Source organism: Colius striatus, chromosome 5 (assembly GCF_028858725.1).
Source record: "Colius striatus isolate bColStr4 chromosome 5, bColStr4.1.hap1, whole genome shotgun sequence".
In the NCBI taxonomy this organism is placed as follows: domain Eukaryota; kingdom Metazoa; phylum Chordata; class Aves; order Coliiformes; family Coliidae; genus Colius; species Colius striatus.
Genome location: NC_084763.1, coordinates 35,123,413 through 35,146,037, shown reverse-complemented (window position 1 = coordinate 35,146,037; position 22,625 = coordinate 35,123,413). Strand labels below are relative to the sequence as shown.

The window sequence follows — 22,625 nt, the reverse complement described above, 5'->3', positions numbered from 1 at the left end:
ATGATGAAAGGCTGAGGGAGCTGGGGGTCTTTACGTTGGAGGAGACTGAGGGGTGATCTCATTAATGTTTACAAGTATGTAAAAGGTGGGTGTCAGGAGGATGGAGTCAGGCTGTTCTCAATGATGTCCAATGATATGACAAGGAGCAATGGATACAAGCTAGAACATAAGAGGTTCCAAGGAAACATAAGGAAAAATGTCTTAACTGTGAGGGTGAGGAAGCACTGCAACAGGCTGCCCAGATGGATTGTTGAGTCTCCTTCTCTGTGGACATTCAAAACCCATCTGGACGAGTTCCTGTATGACCTACTTTAGGTAGCCTGCTCTGGCAAGGGAGTTGGACTAGATGATCTTTCAAGGTCCCTTCCAACCCTTAAGATCCTGTGATTCTTTGTAATGAGCTCAGTGCACACAGAAAATGCTCTACTGCTGCTGGACCTGAAATGCTGTACAGCAGTCCTACATGTGGCCTCAGAGCTTCCCTTCTCTGTACTTCACCTTGGTGAGGCTCTCTTTGTGGTAATGGATTCAGTCTGGTCACTTCTCTGCAATGAGGACAGTGTTTTGTTTTTCTGCAAATGGAAGACTTGGGCCTAAAAGGTGTGTAGCAGCGAAGGTCAGACTACAAAGAGGAGGTGATGAGGAATTCTCATGACAGTATCATTGAAAGCGTGCTGTACAGTTTCCAAAGGAGACGTATTAAATGGTCTAGTACCTATACCTACATCATCATTAGAAAGTTATTTCAGTATAACTAGTTTTAATTTTCTTCCCTGGATAAGTATTCTGTTTGTTGATAAAAAGAATGTACTACCTGGAAAAAAAAGAGTAACAGCCCAACATGGATCAGACTTCTGGCTGGGCCCTTGCTTTGGAGGAAGGAACTCAAATGTTTTTTAATAAAGTGAGCCAAATCTTGAAAAAATTACCTACTGGACATGACCTTTCCAGCTTCTGATCACATCATATTTTTTTGATAATCATAGTTTTTGCTTCTCTGACACTAAAGAGGCAAGATCACTGTTACTCTGTCAGTATGATTTAGCAGATGGAAACATCTCATCAACTTTTTTTACAGACAAGGGTGCAAAACTTGTTACTCAGAAATAATAATGAAAGAATCTATATCTAAGTGTTACTAAAACTGACTTAAAGAAATATGTAAATAATTTTCAATTAACTGTGATATTAGGTTATCCTGCATGAAAACCTAAGATTACTGAAATAACATAAGGCCATTTCATGCTGAATTAAAAATAATGCCTGAGTTAAGAATATTTATTCTTGAAATTTTAAGACAGTCCCTCCCTGGTGACTGAACACCTGGAAAATGTTTGCTTTTGACAGCTGTATCTTATCCACAGGTGCAGAGAAGTTTTGGTTTTTTTTTTCTGTATTTGACTTATTCAAGTCATTCATTCAAGCTGAGAAATGGATTGGGTACTGAAAAAACAGCAACATTTGTTTTTTCTTTCAGCCTATGAATAAAAATTGGCTGCTAGAGACTTGGATGTATTAAACTCTTAAAAAGTAGAATAGCAAGAAAAGCTATTCATGAAATGTGGACTATGCTATCATAGCTGATTTTAACTTATTTTGATTACAAAAACTGGAAGTTTCCAGAACACTCCAATTATCTGGAAACATTTTTCAGCAGCTTCCTGCAAGGATCCAAAAACAATTTCAAGACTATTATTGAGCCAAACATTTATCATCCAGTTGGTAAGGAGCATCATATACTGTTTTATGAGCATAAGATAGTGCACAAATAAAAAGTCTGAAAGATGTATACTATACTATAGTATTGTTACCAAAAATATACATAAAACATACTTGCTGTGAAGTACAGAAGATATTGCCAGGAAGATGTGAGGTACCAAGGGGTGGCCACAAGATCTGGAAGCTGAGGCAGACGTGGCTGCCTGGGGAGGCAGATGGATGTCCATCCCTAGAGTGCTGGCTGTGTTGGAAACAGAGGAGTCTCTGGCTGCCTGTCTCACCACACAGCCTGGGATAAAGCACTGGGTGCAATGCAATTTCAGGTTCCCATAGCTCAGGCAGAGCTACTACAGTTGTGTCCATGCACCCCCGTGGAACAGAGGATCAGAAGGGCTCATTATCTGCACTCTGATGAATTTAATGAAGTGCAGAAACCTTTTTTTTTTTACTGTTCAACTCCCCCAGCAGGAGAACTGACTCAAAGGAAGGTTAGGGCAGGAATGAAAAAAGGAATTATACCAAAAGCATGGCCAGGAGTATCTCGCCTTTGTCCAATTTACTTCTGTCAAGTCTGCAATGAATGTGGCAACAGTTTCAATGTGTTCATAAGTGTACGAATCAGCTTCATTTGTCCAGATGTGAAGACAGGGGAATATCAGACATAGCACATTCTGGGGTAGGGTTCAGCAACTGATTGCTAAGAATAGGAGAGAAATGTTGCCGAAGATGCTCTTTATTTGCAATTGGGAAAACCCGCTGTAAACAATCTACTGTTGCAGGGTACTGTAAATCTCTGTTTTACTTGGAGGAAGCAGAGACAAAATAAAACACAAAAGTTGCTGATAACCATTTTTATCCCAATTGTTGCAGTAAGAACAGCTTCCTGACATCTCCTTGTGCAACAGTCTCAGCTGCAACAGCCCTACCCTTCACTCAAGACCCTTCTGTTCTTTCCCCATGGCTTGGGGATGCCTGCAACAAAGAAAGGTCTTAGATGTAGCTAATTCTGGCCTCTTTTCCTGATAGGTAAATTCTCTGTGCATAGAAATCTACACATCTTCTCTGGAACTCCTATGGCCAGCCTTGCTGTGTGTCACTTCCCTTTGCAAACCTCTACTACCTGCCTCACTGTGCATAAGAATTTCTGAGACTCTGTTTTCAGGTGACCTGGGTGTATCCTCCTCCCCAGCTGCTGCTTCTCTCCCTCTGTGGTCTCATCTATCTGCTTCCCTTTTTACTCATACTTTACACAAATCCATCATTTTTGTTCAGTGTTGTTCATCTGCCAGTCTTGAGAGCTGAAGAGCTACTTGGTTTATCTATTCTTCTTGTTGTTGTTAGGAAATTCAGGCTCAAAGCAGTGATATGATTTATTCAATATAACCCTGGATCCTAGTGCTTTAGTCAGCCACCTCTACTTCCTCCCCAACCTTTCCACCACTAATAAAATAAGCCTTTTCTTTGACTTCAATATATATAATAAATGAGAAACCTACACTTAGGGGAAAACTAAAATTAATTTATATCTCGCTGGCCAATGCTCATAAAAATGAAATCTCTTCAGTCAGGTGGAATCAAACAACAGCTTTAAGCAATTAATAATGTGTGGAGTGACCACAGAGGGAAAACAGTCAACCATTCCACATTAGGAAGACATCCTTGTATAACTAGGGGAAATCAAGTAAAACTTCCTTTGGTGGCACATCTATTCCAGAAACACCTTAGTGCAAAACAATCTCTTTCAGGTATGGCAGCATGGGAAATAAAAAATCTAAGCTAGCAATAGGTGTCTGAAGAGGAATATGAATCTTGTAGCCATTAAAATAGAAGGGATAAACCTCTCTGATTTGCAGTTGCATTTCTACTGGGTATTCTGTATTCTTTCCACTAGCTAAGTTAGCCTGCATACCCAGAGGAAAAAAAAAAAATGAATGAGTCCACAATGGGCTGTAAAGAGGGACTAGCCAGAGTTCAGGCCAATTAAAAAAATGGGCATGTCCTCAGATTCATAGCTCAGTGTCTAGGATTCAAGTCCCTGTCTGAGCACACATTTGCAAAATAGAGACATCTAAACAATACATCGCAGGTATACTTGCTGCCTGAAATATGAACTGAGGAAGAACCTCAGGCTGCGATATTAGCAAAGGCAGAAGACACCAGTTTCTTCTGAGCACAGCACAGGGAACAATTATGCACAAATCTCTTTGATATATATTGCAACAGACCAACGGTACATGAGCCATCCCATCCCAAGATGTCTGGACATAAAGGGCTTGTCAAAATAAATATGAGAAGACTACTGTGTGTCTGTATATATAGAAAAAAGCATAGCACAGCAGTGACTGCACAGCACTTTCTGTATTCCTACTGTGTACCAGGCAAAGATTTTTCAGTTCATACATCATTCACAACTTGCTACAGGGATTCTACAAAGCCAGTACATATCCTTTACACAAAGGAAGGGGTAAAAAAAGAATAGATTCAGAAAAGAAAAGATTCTGAAAGTATGTCTGCTGTAGTCAGGGGTGCTAACAATACACAAAGCTTAGCAAGAAGCAAAATAAGTAAACAGTGACACCACCCCTACCCTATCCAAGACACTATGAAGCATAACAGTACCTCTGATATCATGGGATATCTTCTCACAATAGAGAGAGCAACTAACTGCCAAAGGGTTTTCTTACTCTTCCTCTATGAAGCATTTGCAACATTTGGCACACAAAGGGCAAGGGAAGAGAAGAATGAGTATAAGAAATTATGTGGAGGGGAATCAACTTGCTCAACTTCATAAATTTACAAGGCAGGTTCCTCATACTTATGTAGGTACTTTCGCAGTTTGTAAGGAGAGGCCCCCTCAAGGGCCGTATTTTTTTCCTCTCTTCACAAGCTGTTGTGTGAACCTGACAATAGAGGTGCAGAGATGGACAGTGGATAAGCACCATTGCATTTGCTCTTTAGAGACTATACCTACCATCTTGACCAAGGATTGAATCCAAAACCTCTTGCTGAAAGTTTCTCATCCTTTCTGCAGAAGAGAGTCTGTACAGGGACATTTTCTTACCAGTGGACCTATATAGGCAGTGACACAAAATGAGAGAGCTGTAAAAGAAGTTCAGAAGGCAAATTTGCAGCTAGAAAATTCAAAGACAATTGCAAGACAGAGCAGATAACATAGATCCATATAATAATTTCTGATGAGATCCCTTTTGGTGATTGAAAATAGCAAAGTGAGGAATTCTTAAGCACAAAGAATTTGTGGAGCAGACACAATTGCATGAACATACACCAAAATTGAACCACCTTTTTACCCTCACTCCCTCTCTAATTTTCTAAAGAAGTTACAATAATAGCTATTATGATTGATGGCTACAGGTAATGCCTACTGTTGTGTTTCTTGATGCACCATTTTTAATACCTTTTTAAAGTAAACTGTGCTGAAAGGAAAATTTTGAAGGACTTCATATAGCATTTATATTACCCTGGGTTCTGTGTCATAAGCAGTGGTTAAAAAGTAGTTTAGATACTATATTACACACAAGGCAGTGCTGCAGCATAGTGCTAAGCCCAGACCTAATTTACAAATATGTTTTAACTCTGAAATGAATGTTTTAATGCAAACTACCTGCTAGTTCAGTTTAAACCATATTTTATCACCTGGGTTTCTGAGCTGATTGCAGCAGAAAAAGGTGCCAAGACAGTCTCTTGTATTAAAATGTATGTGTTACATATACACCAAGTTTTATACACAGTTTAGACTTAAATATCAATAGTATAAGGCATGTTGGGATGTAAACTGTTTTCAGATGTGTCTACGGGCTTGAGTGGAAAGGAAAATATTAATGGTACTCAAGCTGACAGCAGTCAGGACTCGGGGTAAGCTGCAAAGTTCTGAAGGGGAGCTGCTGTGTTTCTCAAAAGCTATAACCTTGACATTGAGGTTAGCTCTATTTCTCTCTTATACAACAATGTGTTGTGTTATGGCTGTCTAAATATTCCTGGAAGCATTTCAGAGATTTTGTGACCCAGATGTGGATTATGTATAATGCTAACTATGTACATGCTGGAGATGATTACTCTGGGAGCTTTCAGATTCCATTCTGTATGTGTAGCACTGAAAAGAAACTTCACTTGTACTTATGAAATTCCTTTTGACCATAAGAAAAACAGAAGGAAACCCCTTTGGAGACTTCCATAATGAGAAACAGGAAACGAGTCTGTCAAGAGTGGAAAGTTTGCAGCACAGGAAAAACAATGGACTATATAAACAGAAATGCCATTATCAGATACTCTGCAGAGGCCTTGCAATAGAGCTAAAGTTCAAAATATGCAGTGGTTTGTGTTTTCTTTGAGATCTAAAGATTGCTTTATGGGCTATTCCTGTTGAGATCAAGTGGTATTTTCATATTGACAAATTAGCATAGGTTAAAACCTTGGGGCAGTGGTTTAAAAAAGACACTCTGTATGAGAGTTTTCAGGATTTTTACTGCTCCTTGATTTTTGCAGATCTTCACAATCAAAACAGTTGAATTGGAGCAGGTCTCATAAAACTTTCTTGAGTAGCAGTAGAATGAATTTCAATTGTATCATCTAAATATTAAAAGCAGGATACTGGTATTTCAAAGTTCCATTCATGACTTTAATCTCTACAGGACTGAAAAAGGGGAGAAGCAAAATAGAACAAGCTGTCCTCTCTGCGGTGAGGTTGGACTGGATGATCTCTAAAGGTCCCTTCCGACCCTACCATTCTATGATTCTATGATACACTCTCAAGTTGAGTAACGTAATTTCTGTGCAACACAAAAAGATGTCTACCCCAAATGGCACCATCCGCCTTGGATGATCTCTATTATCTTTAATATGTTTTAATCAAAGCTGGTTGAAAAATTAAAATGAGACAGAGTGTATTAGCTAAGTGGAATGAAGTACTATTTGTTCACCAACCCCTACCATTCTACGATTCTATGATCTTCCGAATATTAAGCTTGCCTTTTCAGCCTGCCCTACTCACAGGGTACTCCATCCATTCCTGGGAACCGATTCCAAGCATCACTTGAGCATCACAGACCCAGTGGACACCCAGATATGGGAAGTCTGTATGGCTTCCACTAGGTGTGCTTGGGAAAAGGCCTTTTGTCTGTGATGCTCAGTCACACTGTGCCTTAGTGTTGATCAAATGTCCTCTTCCCTCTGTTTTCACTTTCTTTGTTTTTCAGAGTGCCTGAGAAAATGAGCTGATCGCTTATGTAAAGAGAGCACCAAAGGGGGTATCTGCCTTTGAGACCACCCCTTACTTCACGCCATTCTCAATGCTTCTCCCAAAATGATGGTTTAAAAGTAGTGATTGTGCTGTGCGAAGAGGACAGCCGAGAGCTTCAATTTTTCAGAGTATTCTCTGCATTTTCTAGTTCTGTAGTTCCACAGAGGTTTTCCTAAATGAGCCGTGGCTTAGGGAAGTACAAAAATTAACTTCCTCTCTTCAGGATGTAACGTGTAAAATTAAAGAAGAAACCATGCTTCTAACAGGCAAAAGCTCAACTTCTGTCATTTCTGCACTGAGCTCTCCCCACCATTGTCTGCCCTCAGAACTGGATTCCAGTTGCCGCTTTCTGAAGTACCTCATTGACTAGACAGCTTAAATTTTCCCTGTGTTTGATTTGAAAAGCCTGGATATATTTTCTGTTCAAACCAGTCATATAATTTTCAATAACTCTTTTATTCTGAAATTACTGCCAGAGCACACTTCATGGTTGTGTTGTACAGACCTGAGCAACAATTTACTTCAGACTACTCTAGTCATGGAGGAGAGATAGCACCTCCACAGGGTAATTCATCTTGCCTATCTTAAACATCTGTTTTAGAGTGGAATAAATCGCCCACTGGAACTGTCTCTTCTCATTGACTGCTAAGGGACCTAATGACAGGCAGAGAATAAAACACCAGACTTCAGAGGTCTAAGATGAAGGCCATTGAATGGCATCATAAATAGGAAGCTGAAGTTTTCACCTAGGCTGTGTTCCTGAACTGGAAAGGGACTCCAGACAAATGTTAGCATCCTCAAACTTGATCACAGAAAATCTGGTTTTCTTTAAGGATTGAAGAAAAATGTTAATGTAGTGTTGCTTCGTTAGTGCCTTAGAAGAAGGAGGAAAGGAGGAATATCCTAGGGAGAACATTAAATACAAGCTAGTAGCTGCCAGCAGGAGGAACCCCAAGCTATGTGTATTGACTGTTAGGAGGTTTATTTAACTTTGCATGACCGGATTATGGTAGAAATAACTAAGTTAATATTGTGAAACTGAATAAGTAATTAATAGTAATGCAAAAACCAAGGAAATAAAGACTTTCGTTTCAGAACATAAATAATTAAGCATATAAATCCTTTTGGCATCCTCCACCCATAAGGATGGACAAGATTGCATTCATTTCCTAGAAGTGGCTGGATGGTATATGAAACTTGGTGGATTGTGAAAAGTGCAGTAAGAGAACTTAAAATGAGGCCTCTGGTCAGTAGCATAACTGCTTCTTCTTTATGGTGAAGTACAAGTCCAAAATATGGTAGGAAATATTTTCAAAATTCTTCCAGAAATACACTTTTTAGCCAGAGAAGAATAATCTCTCTTAGAGGATATATTTTGTTCTCCCTGTCCATCTGATCAGAAAAAATTTTGCAGAAAAAGATCAGAAAAAGTTTGTTCTACAAACAGTTCATAAAAAGGAACACAGAATATTTAAGGGAAAAAAAATCAAGAAAATCAACAAATAAACTCAGAAAGATAGTGGCTTAGACACATATCTGGGACACAGAAGGTTGTACTGGACCAAGTTTATTACTTAGAGGCAGCAAGTGTTGCAGAATAATTCATTTTGACAAAATCCAGGTGAAGGAAAGTAGATTACTAAAGTCACACTTTTAATGAGTAATGTTCTACAAAGATTAGTTTAATCACTCTTTAAAAATAAGATTAAAAAGTTTTCAGTGCTGAAGTTTAGATCCTTCATCCCTGAATATCTCCATACCTGAATATCTGGAGGAACTGAAGTTTCAGGTGTCTAGCGAGATCACCTTGCATTTAGTAGTATTTCACATATTGAGTACTTATGAACTGAATGCTAGTCATAAATCATGTCAGTCAGCTCAACATCACACAGACAGGTGCATGCTTTAGTCTCTTACCATTATGTGAAGGATCAGTGCTGTTATTTCTACCATATTGCTTCCTTCAAGGAGAGAGCTAGGCAAAGCGTGGTGAAAATGGATATATGTATTTAGCATCTATCTCATTTTTTTAGTGAAAATGAGATTTTAAAATTGCACAGACTGGCCTAAGAGCTTGAAATATCATCAAGGAAGTGCAGAAGCTAGATATCATACTATATCATAGAATGGTAGGGTTGGAAGGGACCTTTAGAGATCATCTAGTCCAATCCCACTGCAGAAGCAGGTTCACCTAGATCAGGTCTCATAGGAACAGGCAGCCTATTCCAGGGCTCCATCACCCTCACAGTAAAATAGTTTTTTCTTGTGTTTAAATGGAACTTTTTGTGTTCCAGCTTCATCCCATTACCCCTTGCTCTGTTGCTAGATACCATAGAAAAAAGGGATGCCCCAACCTCCTGAAATCGACTATTTAGATATTTGTAAATATTAATGAGATCCCCCCTCAGTCTTCTCTTTTCTAGACTAAACAGCCCCAGTTCCTGCAGCCTTTCCTCATAAGGAAGATGTTCCAGTCCCCTGATCATCTTGGTGGCCCTGCACTGGATTCTCTCCAGAAGTTCTAAGTATATTAGGTTGCCCCTTAGCATAATTGGCATCACTACTACTTCAGGTCTTGACATATCCAGTTACTTGAAACTGAACGTCTTTGTACTGTTATTTGTGTGGGACCATATTTCCAAACCCACATCTCCAATAAACACTAACTATTGTAATAAATCAAGAAGAAATATTTCTGTGTGTTTTGACTGGAGTCACTGCTGCCACATGGAGCATCATGGGTGGCAGCAGGGTCATGGTTGTGTCCTGACCAACTCTCAGCTGCAAAGCTTCTCTCCCAAGGAATCCTTTCATCAAAGAAGTACAAAGAGTTAAAGCAATAGGTGTAGTATCAAAGATGACAAGCCTTTCCTACTTCCATCTCAAGAAAATCAGCAGCATAATGAAGATAAATAGGAATTTTACAGACAGGTAATCACCACTAGAGCTATTTCAAACAGTATTAGGACTTGTCTGTGCCCATCAGTATCAAGTTCTGCTAATGAGTGATCTGTAAATGTGTATGGTTCATTACGGCCCAAGAACAGCTGTCCTTGTCTGCTCAGGATCAGATTACAGGATATCATGAACTTGGATTCTATATCCACTTCAAGGCTTTTGTTACAACTAACTCATAATTCTTTCTTTCATTTGTTTTTTTTAAACTGTCCTGGAAACTAGGAAAGCTAAAGACTAAGGTTTTTGGTTTACCTGCTTCTGTTCAGCATTGTTTCAATGTATATTCAAAAGAAAGCTTTTGTAGTTAGTGCAATAAAACACAGAGTAGTGTCATGCCTCTTGCACATACCTTGTGCTCAAGCTTTGTAGTTGACTTGTTTTAGTGGAACTACTTGAATCCAATCTCCTATTGCCTGTAAAGGTTGTAAAAATACATATATATAAAACCACGTTATGTATTTCAGAACAAGCTTTTCAGCTTAATTTAGCGTCTTTTATCTGATAAAATAATGCATTGGTTTGGCTATTACTGCATGACTTAGATATAGTTCCAGAATGTAAGATTGAATATGCTCATTCCCATGAACTGTATTCTAACTACGGTATGAATTGGTTGATTTTAAATGTTTCCTGCTAAACTAATAAATTTATAGGGCATATTTAAAAAAAAAATTTTTTTCTTACTTTTTTTAGGCAATTTGCTTCTTTCCATTCTTTGCTGCACTAATTCTAAGAGACTTCAAGCAAAATGAAGAAAAAGATGAATTCATAATTGATGGGATTGGGAACAGGAATAAAACTCAACCAAGACATTACTAGTTATGTGTTATTAATTTATCTTGACTATTATTATCCCAAAGTAATTAAACCATCACAATTTGTACTCACATTTATTCAAACAAAAATACCCAAATTTAGCAGTCAATGTGAGCAATCATATCAGAAAAAGACAGAAAACAATGCTCTAATGGAGTCATTGTTGTGTATAACAACTCTGAGTTTCTAATAATCTGTTTCACTCATGTCAACTATTATGCAATTACAGATTAGTAGATCTGGTTTTAGATAACTAGGCCTGATATTTCACTCCTGTTCTTAAAAGCGGATTTCTTACATTCAATATGAGTATGATCAAAATCTACTTATTTCAGTATATGAAACAGAATTAGCTTCCTAGAAAAGACAGAATTCCTAGAACAGGTTACTAATCAGTAAGATTAATTAATTAAGATGATTTTGATTTGTAAACTATTAATGCAAACTGTAGATACAATAAGATTGTCAAGTTAGGGCTCTAGAGTAAAATGTGGCTTTGAACAAAACTTTCCAGATCTTGTTGCCAAAAATCCATTCCTTGTAACATGCCCTAGAAAACTCTAGATTTGATGTAAGCCAAATATTTGGGTAGTATTCTGAACAGAGTTGCCCTGAAGTGAGGCTCTCGGTCCATATCTAGACACAAAAGTGAATGGCTCAGTTTGTTCCGGAGGTTCATAAAATATCTGCAACAAGAGTTGTACTGGCCTTCTCAACAGCAAATATCACTCTTCCTCCAAGTCTCTCAATGCACTCTAATGGAATGACCCTTTGCAATGAAAAAAGTCTCACATTTATAAAACCACACAACAAAGCTAAACAATATACACATAAGCTATAGAAACAAAGGCTACCTGAAACAAAACAATATATCTTTGGAGGTTCAAGGTGTCATTTATGGAGCTCAATTATGTTTTGTGGTCTTGGTTGTCTTATGTTTTTTCTGAACTAGTGTTTCAATAGGGATGACTAGATCATCATAGTTAAGACATTGAAGCCTGAAAACATTTAGTTTCCATAGCCTGAATCAAAAACTCTTAATGCTCCTGATCTGGTGTGAGTGCTGAATAATGGAAGTGAGCAGATTTAAATACAGTTGAGTATGTTGTGCCCTTGAATCTATGTCAGGGAAAATCATAGAATCATAGAGTGGTGACCCATAGTCACCTGCAGATCGTAAGTGCCCCATTTTAATGTTCCCCTGTAAGTGTTCATAATTTGCAAGCAGTTTAAACATCCCTCAGGAGCTGCCACATCATCTCTTTCTGACAGGACAGTAGACTGTTCCTAAAACCACCTAGAGCCCTTGTAATCCCTGAGAGTGCCCCTGGGCTGTCGGGCTGCAGGATGCGGTCCAAGGTTGCTGGGATATGGGAGCCACACTGGTCCCAGGGCACTGCTGGTGGCAAAAAGTCGGACAAGTGGGATCTTTCTGATAATTTGCCTGCTCTTGCAGATCTTGCTCAGCTCCCTGATGATATCCCAGCAGGAAATCTACTTAGGCAAGATGTTATTTCTGGTGTTCACAGCCTGCCAGCCCACAATGACAATTTAGATTGAACAGAAAATTAGTCTGAAACCAATTTATCACTGGAATATTCTATTAAAGCAAAGCAAAACAAAATTGTTGGTTTGAAAATTAGTTTAGTTAGAATGGCCTGCAGGTACTGCAGAACTGTGAGGCTTGTGACTTGGGTTGGGACAGATTTCTGCCAGCTGGAGATGTGGCCACAACAATGGAAAGCAGATTGTGACTCATATTGCGTAAAGCAAAATTTCTGTCCTGGTTGGAAGAGCTCAACACTGTGCACAGGCAACTTGCTGGCCAGAAAAGCAGCCTGTCATACAAAACTTTGGGAGCTCCTACTGAGTCATAGGAAGGCACTTGCAAGCTGTATGTAGAGGACAACCAACAGTCAAATCTAAACATTTATCAGTATGCCTGGAGAAAAGTCATCTCCTTTAACCTTCTAGAGTGCATCTCCCAACAACTAGAAGCTATAAAAAAGGTACATGATGTTTGTATGCTATGTGTTAGTGTAAAAGTTTCCATCACTATCAAAGCTGTAGTACTGAAACCTGTCAGTAAAGCTGTAAAATTGGGTAAACAGTAAAAAATAAGTTTCTTGACTACTTTATTCAGGAATGATTACCTATCACTAATAATATTTATTGATGAAAAAAATATATTATTGAGCCAACTACTTTGAAAACATAAGTCTAAAAGGATCAAAAAGCTACAAATTATTATTATGAACAAAATAAAACAGATAAGGTACTGATTTTCACAAAAGATTAATCATTTATCTTTGTGCAATGACTGCTATTGAAATTCTCGCAAGAACTCATTGCTCTATTGGAATGCTGGGGAAGGATTAATGTTGGAATCTGCTGGCAGGACAAATTATAGCAATGTGCTTGGTGTATTTTTCAAAAGCATTAATTTTAATATAGGAATCTTTCTATCTGACACAGTTTAGTCAGTAAATGGCAATTAAAAGTAATCATTCAACTAATTCAGTGTCCTTTTTTTTGGTATTTTTTTCCAGATGAATAACAGGGCTGGGTAAAAGAAAATGTTTCAACCCCAGCTTTCTTCTGATAAAGCAATACTAAGAGGCATAAAAAAATGGTGTGATGAAAACAAAGTTACAGCTCAGAGCCTTTTCATATGACTTTTCTTGCAGCTGTGGCCTAAATTATAGGAGTTTTCCACATACTTAACTCTGGTTCTAATTTACAGTAAGTAGTTTTACCATGGACATCTGGAAATACGTCATTTTTCTTTTATTGTATTGATTTATATGACTGTAATTATGACTATCATGATGTTTGGGAAAAATACTAGTTCTCCTGTTACCTGCTTAAACTTGTTACATTTTTCAAACTCCTGTAGGGCTTTTTCCAAAAAAGGCACATATGCACACTGGCTCCTTTATCCTCTTGTCCTGTCCACTCTGTCCTGAGCCTGTGGGAGCTGGAGCACAGAGGGACAGACAAACGTGCCAGGTTGTGTGTAATGATGGCAGTGTGGGTCAGCCATGGGAAGTGTGCTCTGCCAAAAGCCTTAGAGGTTTCTTTGTAAAAGTGTAAACCCTTCAACCCCCATGAAATCAGGGACAAAGAAGAGGATGGCTCCATCGGGTTGTGCTCCTGTTCATAGAATTGAGACCAAAACCTTCAAACAAAATACTTTGATGCTCTCCAACATTTGAACTCTAGATCCTGATCTGGACCCACATCATGCATTTTGGGCTCATTTCTGAATAAGCACTACCACTGATTCAACATTGACAGCTATAGTCAAAGAGACATTAAAACACAACAAAGTCAACTCTCCAGTATGGTTAAATTCCCAAAGATGGGACTCAGCTACTGCTTTGGAAGTAGCTGAGGAAGACTTTCATATGTCTCAGTCTTTTGCATTAGCTTGGCTAACAGTTCTTTTCATCATTAAACTCAGCAAGGTTTACTAATGCAGTAAGTGATTCACCTTCACCTGTGTAAAAAAAGTCCTATAAAAATCCCATTGAATTCTCTGAAGTTTCATAGCAGAAACAATTTCTTCTGCTGTGAACTTGTGCTCTTTACTGTATTTAAATCAAGAAAGACCATTATGAGAAAAGATTGCTCTGGGACTATTTGGGGAAACAGGTTCAGAAACCAGGCTATACATAGAGCCTTTTCTTCTTACAGGAAGCAAATTATTCTGCTGTGCAAGCAACACGTTAGGGCTTATTTGGTTGAATTGCCATATTTGCATGGCTGGCATGAAGAGACGTAACAAGGTTTAATTTTTAGCCTGACTTCCTGTGAAAATGAGATTCATATGGCGTTGTTATTTGTCTAAGTATATATGTATGTATACATTTTAAATTTTGACTTCTGGGATTTGACTTAGATCTATAAAATTCCTGTAAGCTGTATGAAAATATCTAGCCACTTGATGAGAAAGGTAGTATTGCCCATACTGAGGGAAAAGCATCAGAGAGTGCTTTCCCCTTAATAAAATGACAGAGAATCTCAATGTGGAACATAGGCCCTTGGGAAGGCAGAGTTGCTGCTAGATCCACTGCTCACAGCACAGCTTGCTTTTTTAGACAATATTTAATGCCACATTAATAAAGCTATTTGTCAGACCTTCACATTTTAAACCTCAGGAATTGGGAGACGCTGGAGATCTCCTCTTCAGGGGATGGGCCAGGTTGGGCAATGTCCTCACATGTGGAAGAATGTGGCTTCTGTGCTCTGACATTTTTCTGAATCAGCTACTCTGTATCAGTTGTTGATGTGAAGTCCAGTTCCTATAGAAACACAGCTATGAGATCGTTGCTATTTGTGCAACCACTTGGGCTTCTTCAGATCTATGCCCTGTCAAAATAACTTTTCAAGATATTACCTGTTTCAACCAAGTTCACAGTGGGATAAATTCTCTAAGATCATAATTTCCTAAAGTGCTATTAAATTGAGAAAATGTCTGTAGAAAAAAAACAAAACAAACAAGCCACTCCTTCAAGAAAACTTTGCCCAAGCCCTGGAAAAAGTCTTAAGGCAGAGACTTCCTAGATATCAAAGACGGGAATACTGTGGGACCTGCATATGCTGCTTTTCCTTACTTTGCCATTCTCCACATGTGTGAAATACATAAATTAAGTGGGAAGTGTCTGTTTAAAGTGGCCAAGGGCATCTGTTAACTTGCTGAGTATAGCTACAGCACAGTTGAAAATTGTTGCTAGGATAACCAAAATGTTTATTGGCAGAATATGAGGAGAAAATTTTATAAAATGTTTGCTTCTGGACAATAAAAAGGAAGAGAGGGTGATGATTGTATTTCTGAATGTCTGTAACCCAAAAATTTGCACAGTTCCAAATCCCAGCCCATTTATAATCGTATATATAAATGTCATACCTTCCATGTCTGAGTAAAAGCCAAGCTAAAGACACATAACATATGCTCCAGATGAAAGTGATTCATGCTCATAATGTAATTCCACATATATAACAACTTCCTCAACCTTTTTTTTGCAGTTGCCAAGGAATTACTTGGGGCATCTGGGGAGGATTTTCAGTGTAACAGTATTGACTTGTTTAAGAGAGTTTGGAATTCAAATTCCTCTTGTGAAGATGAGAGGTAATAACTCAGTAACTATCTTGTGAAGAATTATCCATTTGGCACAGATACATGATTTTCTTGTGCTGAAGTGGATATTCCAGGCCTCATTTGTTTACTGTGACACACAAATGTGACTTGATTTATTTTTTCTTGTGTAACAAATGCTACAGGCTTTAAGTAGAAGAAATGCTGCAGTAGTAGCTCAGTCACAGTGGTACCATCAGCTTGGTACTTCTTCTCAACCACATGTAATAGTCAACTGGTTCAGTGCTCTGCAACTGATTACAGCTTGCCAATACTTTAAGGACACACTTGTTCCAACATACAATCTTGCTGGTATCAACACCTACATCTTTTACATCTTTTATGTTACTACAGTTGTTTAATTTACTCCATCTTTCATTTGGCATCCACATCAGTTAATCTAGAGTCATGAATTCATAAGGGCTCGATGCTCATCTAACAAAAAGTCTCTGCCTCAGTAGCATTTACTGCATCATCACTTTTCTTACAGGACATGAATTTTTCAACAGCTTGAGCAAAGTTGTGAACAGAGCCTTAATAAAAACCACATTCAGCAGGAAGGCATCCTGCATTAAAAGTGAAGGAAAGATCTGTGTAATATTAAGCAACTGTTAAAATGCACAATTAAGTCAGGCTAATTGTTATTACTGGCAGCCCCAATGACAGATGAGCGGTGAAACGCTTGACTGAACAGGAGTTTGGTCAAACAACTGATGTTGCATAGCTATTCTGCAGTAGGCTCCTGACCCCCACTGAATATAGAGATATAATACTGACAGTTAGCTAAACAATGCAATTTGTTTGAGTATAAAAATCATTGTCCTTCCTCCTGTCTTATTGAAAAATCCTGACTGTCTGAATTCAGACTTGAGAAGCCCTAATGAGTGTTAATAGAGTTGAGGGATTGGAACCAAAAAGGCAGTCTGACCCACAGATTCACAATCTCTTCCAGTAATTCCCATTCAATAACTTGAGGATGAACTGGAACACAGCCCCTTAAACAGACAAACTGTCATGGGTTTGTGAGGAGTTGGTTTTGCTTGATAACAGGGGGAGGGGGCTGCAGTGCAGGCCTGGTAAAGAGTTTTCAGACTTTCCCTCAGCTCTGGGCTTTGGACCCACCTCTGGCTCAGCTGGGCCAATCTGGCATCTCTGTGATCACTATGGGATATTTGAGATATTTGAAATGCATGGAAGGAGATGGGAGGGAACGGCAAGATGGAGGCAACCACGCAGACCCCACAGTCAGGAAGACAGAAGTGATGCTGGACCAGAGACATCCTTGCAGTTTGCAACAAGAAATAGAGAACTTGTGACAAAGGGAGTGAGAGCTGGAGACTCCAGGTCAGAGGAAGTGAGCAGTTTAGACTCCAACCCGGAGAAGATGAACTGGGCTTGCAGCATCCTGTTGGAGAGGCCCGTTCAGGACTGCCCTGTGTGTCGGAGACCCTGAGCTGGAGCAAGGTGGGACTGGCAAGGAGCACTTCTCCTCAGGAGTGAGACAAGCAGCAAGGGACATCAGGAAATGACTGACTGCACCCTCCATTCCATGCCCTCACACTGCTTATTGGGGGAGGAGATAATGACACTGGGCTCAGGGCTCTGAGGCCCAGAAGAGAGAAGGGGTGAAGGAAAAGTAATCCTAAAGGGCTGGTTGCACTTGCATTCACCCTACTCTATATTATTTTCTGTTGGATATTTCTGTTTGTTATGTTTTAGTTGGAGGTGGATTAAATTCAGTTTCATTTTCTTCCTCTGGCTGAGTAGTCTATTTTGTCCAGGACCATAAGCAGCAATTAAACCCTCCCTGTACTTCAGGAGTTTCAAACTCTAATCATGGTCTTTTGTCCCTGGATGGGCCTAAACCATGAGACATGCAGTCTTAATTTTAAAGATACCAGGTATGGGTGTTCTACATATTTTTTCAGAAATCATATTGTTTCTAAAAGTTTCAGCGTACAGGTGACAAAGACAGCATATCAATTTCTTGCCTTCCCACCCTCTGGCAATTTTCTCTCACCTCTGTGCTGTTTCTCCCTCATTCATGCCAGTGGAGCTCTTTGTGGATCCATGCTGTAGAATAGATTGTTGTAATGATAAAAAAACCCCAAACAAACCAAATATGAGAGACATTATAGGTTGAGACATTGCTACAAACTTGATCTAGTCTTTGTTCCACAGCTTTACTGTATTGCTCTCACTATGCACAAAGTAGGGAGAGTGCAAATTTAATTGTAAATGTCAATGACATTTTTGAGAAAGTGAAAAGCAAACATAAGCATTTAAGTAGCTGGACAAGAGTGTGAGATCTCTATGATTTAGAGAATGAATTTTATGCCAAACTACAAGCAAAGCAGACCAGTCAATATCTCAATTTTCCTTAAGTTCAGAAGTGGGAGTCCTGCTGTCTTCTGTCAACATCTTAGGAATGTTTTTGAGTTTACAGGAAGCAAAGGAAGAGTACTTTCTCTGCAGGGTCAGCCACAAGACTGTTTTCCACCATTTGAGCCTGCCTGGGAGACTAGTAGCTTACAATCAATTCTGAAACAAAACCAGATCTCCTTGTCTACTTGGAGCTCTCTGCAACTTCTGCACTTGGAGGACTTTGTGGCATCAGCTGCTCTGGCCATCACATCTGGCAGTAAAGAATCCAAAGGAACCATCTTCCACTTAAATTCCAGGCCCTTGGCCAGCATGGTGACTAAATACCTGCACTACCTACATACAACCCTGCTGCTCATCGGGAACAGCCTTATGCACCAGATGGAAAACAGATTGTCCTCAGTTGCTACACCAAGACACAGGAATTTACTCTTGCAGCAACTTAGATTCTGTCTCCTTCAAATCTTTACTTGACATTTTCTTTTTTGTCCCAAAGTCCCAGGAGGCAGCACCTAATCCTTCAGCATGTACTGCATATGCATCCCATGACTGAGGAGATAGAAAGGGAACTTTTATGTATTGGTGACAGTTTTATGCTGAAAGGTGCTCATATACATGGTGATGGGTACGCTGGAGGGACCTGAATACTACAAAATATTCCCAGTGCTGTTTGAAATCTCTTTCTTCCCAGTAAGGTGATTCTGCTTGTTTCTTCATCCTGTGGAAAGATATTATCATTCATTCAATACAGCTTAAAGTGAAAAGATAAGAGTATTGTCTCTGTGTGGGGGACTCGTCTAAGGCTTCAGTTCATTTCTGAACTGGTGAGCAAATAGAAGCAGTTACAGGAGGGAATACAAGCGAACAATGTAGAACAAGCCTGATGAGATCCACAGATGAAAGGTTCTCTTTTCTAATATCTTCCTTTAAAGAATAAAGGAAGAAATAATATTAGAAATAAAGCGCTTTTTTTTTTTTTTAACAGTGCATACAGTTAACTATTGAAACAGCTTGCTGTGGATTCTCCCTCATTTGAAGGCTTTCAAACAATGCAGGATGTCTTTCTGAAACAAATTCAAACAGATTCAGCAGGATTCCTGTTTTGTGAGGGGACTCGGATGAGATTTTTATTAAAAACTTCCTGGCCTTAAACTCCCAATAAGTTTCTCCATTTCTTGGTGTCTGAAAATCGAAACGGAAAGCCTTACTGTAAAATAAACTCAGAAGGACAAAGATATTTGTTCAAGGTCTAAATAGGTGAAATTCTATATTCAAATTATACTGCCTTTGAAAATATGAGGGTTTTTGGTCTTAATTTGTGCATTTCTCAATAGGCAGCTGTCCTGCGTGGACTGATACTTGTAACACAGGGCCACTAAGGAGGCTTGTGTCCTTCCAGAGTGATAGCAAGGTGACAAAAAGGACAGTCAGGAGGAACTGAAGCCTTACCATGTGCTTAACCATGGAGTTCCTGGGCCAGCAATTCACTTCCCTACCATCTACTATTAAAAAAAAAAAAAAAAACAAAAAAACCATGCTGATTTAAGAAAGAAAATAAAGGTGAGACTTCAAATGGCCGATGCTGGTCTATGTTCATTAAATAGAGTTATGTTATCTGAGAATCTATCCCATAACATTTAATCTGTCATAGGTAACTGATTTCAAGAGAATTGTGTTAAAGTCAGGGCTGTCAGTAACCTTCCCATCAGTAATCTAAGCTACTCCTCTGGTCTCTTTTCAGCGTTATTTATGGCTGACTAACCTGACTACCACACAAGAAGTACATAAACTAAGCTGTTGCTGCCACCGGCAACACCACCAGGCCGCCCGCACGGATTACTCAGCCCCGCTGCTGAGGGGACAAGGATCACCACACACTCAGCATTGATGATACTTTATTCCAACCCCTTGTTTGCACCACGTGCTTATATCTGCTACCACCAGCACCTCCTCTCACTCCACCCCGTGCCCACCTCTTCTGTACCTTCCACCTCTCACGTTACAACCCGAGACCTTCCGGACGCCTACCACACTAAGCCATGAAAAGGCCTATTCCAGATAGGTTACCTCTCTTGCAGGCAACTGTTTGTATTGAAAATTTTGTCAAAATATCAAGCTTGTCCTGTGGGAAACTGGAAAATATTTTCCTCTCCTTTGAGATCTTGGTTCTTCTCAGTGCGACCTGTATTGCAAACACTGTGAGAGGATGGTGTTTAGTTTGAGCTAACATTTTCAGCCTACTGCAATTACAGTAATTAGAATCTGGTACAGGTCTCTATTTTCTTTCTGAATATTAATTCTTCCATTGTCACTTATAAGCATCAGCCCGCATTTTGAATACATTCATTAACTGCAATTTTATTTGTAGTGATCCTGAAGACAAGGCATAAGCCTAAACTAATTGCTTGCACCCAAATTCAGATCCTTTCTGAAAAGGTCCCTATTTTGTCACGTTGGACTGAAATCCCCAATGTATGTGTCCGGGACTTCAGGTTTATCCGAAATCTACATCTAAATAATGTTTGACTTGCAGGCTCTATACTTAAGGAAAAATATAATGTCTCTAAAAAGTCACAATTTAACAGAACACATACAGTAAATCAGGGTGGCTGCCGCTATTTGATCGGAAATGAAAACCAAACTTCCAAAAATTGAGATCTAAAAGTTGGTATTTACATAAAACAAAGTGGAATAACAATAGAAAGCACGTTAAAAAAAAAAAAAAAGAGTCATGCATTTTTCTACAGTGAATAAATTGTCAATAGATTTTTCCTTTTTCACAAACCATTTTGAAATTATGGTAGTTCCTTATTCTGCTGCTTTTCCATAGAATTTTTGGTTTGGTTTGGTTTGGTTTTAAATGTTCATAGACGTTTTTCTGCTCATAAGATGGCCTATAATATGCAGCAAGGTGGTATTGGCACTGTTTTTTCTTTTTTATTAGGAAAATGTATCCATGTACACCTGAAAATTTCCTTTTATTTCAAGCAATAATGTCCAAGAAAATATCCTGAATACTTTGATCTTCTTACGTCGAGGACAAAACCCAGAAGCTGATGCTTAGAAAATGTCATTTGGTGTTCTTGACATAATTTCCATAGTTGAGAGATTTCAAACTTCCTTTCCAGAATTGCATTTCAGTTAAGTGTTCTTTAAGTAAACAAAAAGAAAGTTCTTCTGCTATTGGAGAGCTCTCCTTTCCAGACACAAGGATCTCACACCAGTCATTTTCACTGCCATCTTCAAGTTAAAGAAAATATTTGAGTAAGTGCATATATTTCCATTTTCTCTTTTTAGGCTGTGCCCAGATGCAATAATCCTGGATACGCAGAACGCTCTGTCTACAGCAGAAAGCCGGATCTCTGCAATCAGTTACAGACAACACTCCACCTGTTTTCTTCAGGCACTGAAACGCTGAGAAGACTTGTACCCAAAGACAGAAAGTTGTTGTTTAGTACTGGATAAGCAATATGAACAAAATCTGATAGTAAGCATATAACCACTCAAGAGATCTCAGTACAAGAATTAATTTGCCCTAAGACACTTGACCAGGATTCATTATCTCCAGCCATCTACCAGGTAGATTACTAATGTAAATTTTCATTGGAATCCCTCGTTAAACAATGGAGAAAGATAGACTCTTTCACAGCACATATCATCCAGTCTTGATATAGGTAGTCACAGTAGGTGGGATGAATAACACTCTGAAGATGTGTATTTCCATAAGGGCTCCATCCAGAGAGACTAGGTAATTGGCTCAGACTAGACACCTAAATTGCAGATAACTAAAATTAGGGGAGTCGGATCTTGCCCTGAGTGACTGGCTGAACAGAGACTGTTTCTCAAGTTGCTTGCAAAACGAATGCCCCACTACTTAGGAAGGCTTCTGATTACTCACAGTTCTCCTGGGCTTCAGAAACTTCTATGCCTTGTCCAGGACCTGCTGCAGAACTTGCAAACGCACTTTGCAGAAACTCTGACATAAGAGGCCAACCCAGGTTTGTTAGAAAGAGAGCAAAGCACCCTAACACTGGATCTAGTGCTAACTCGGAGCTCACATGCCCAGCCAGACCCAAACTAACTCAAGTATTGCTAAGGTGTGCTCTTGGCTTTGCACCTTTGGGGAAACACGACTTGCCACAAGTAACAGCCATGGCCAGTTCATTGCCACCCAGACCTCACGGAGCCCTGGAGAGGTGCCTCAACACCACTGCTTCCAAATTTCTGACCGTCTTGTTAATGCAAACACGGATCTGGCTCAGCACAGCACCATTTGCTTTTGCATCAATGGGATTATGACTCAACCTAGACCCCAAATAAGCCTAGCTGTGCCCCCGAGTGGCACTGTGGAGTCAG

General features: G+C 39.2%; 1 protein-coding gene across 1 annotated transcript in view; it reads left to right on the top strand.

The window, feature by feature from the left end:
- Nucleotides 1-21,775, top strand: part of CDK14 (cyclin dependent kinase 14) — a 440,472-nt gene extending 418,697 nt beyond the window's left edge. Inside the window, exon 15 of the mRNA XM_061996203.1 lies at nt 21,567-21,775. The gene's annotated coding sequence lies outside the window, so the exon portion shown is untranslated. The remainder of the gene's footprint in view (nt 1-21,566) is intronic.
- Nucleotides 21,776-22,625: the final 850 nt, after the last annotated feature.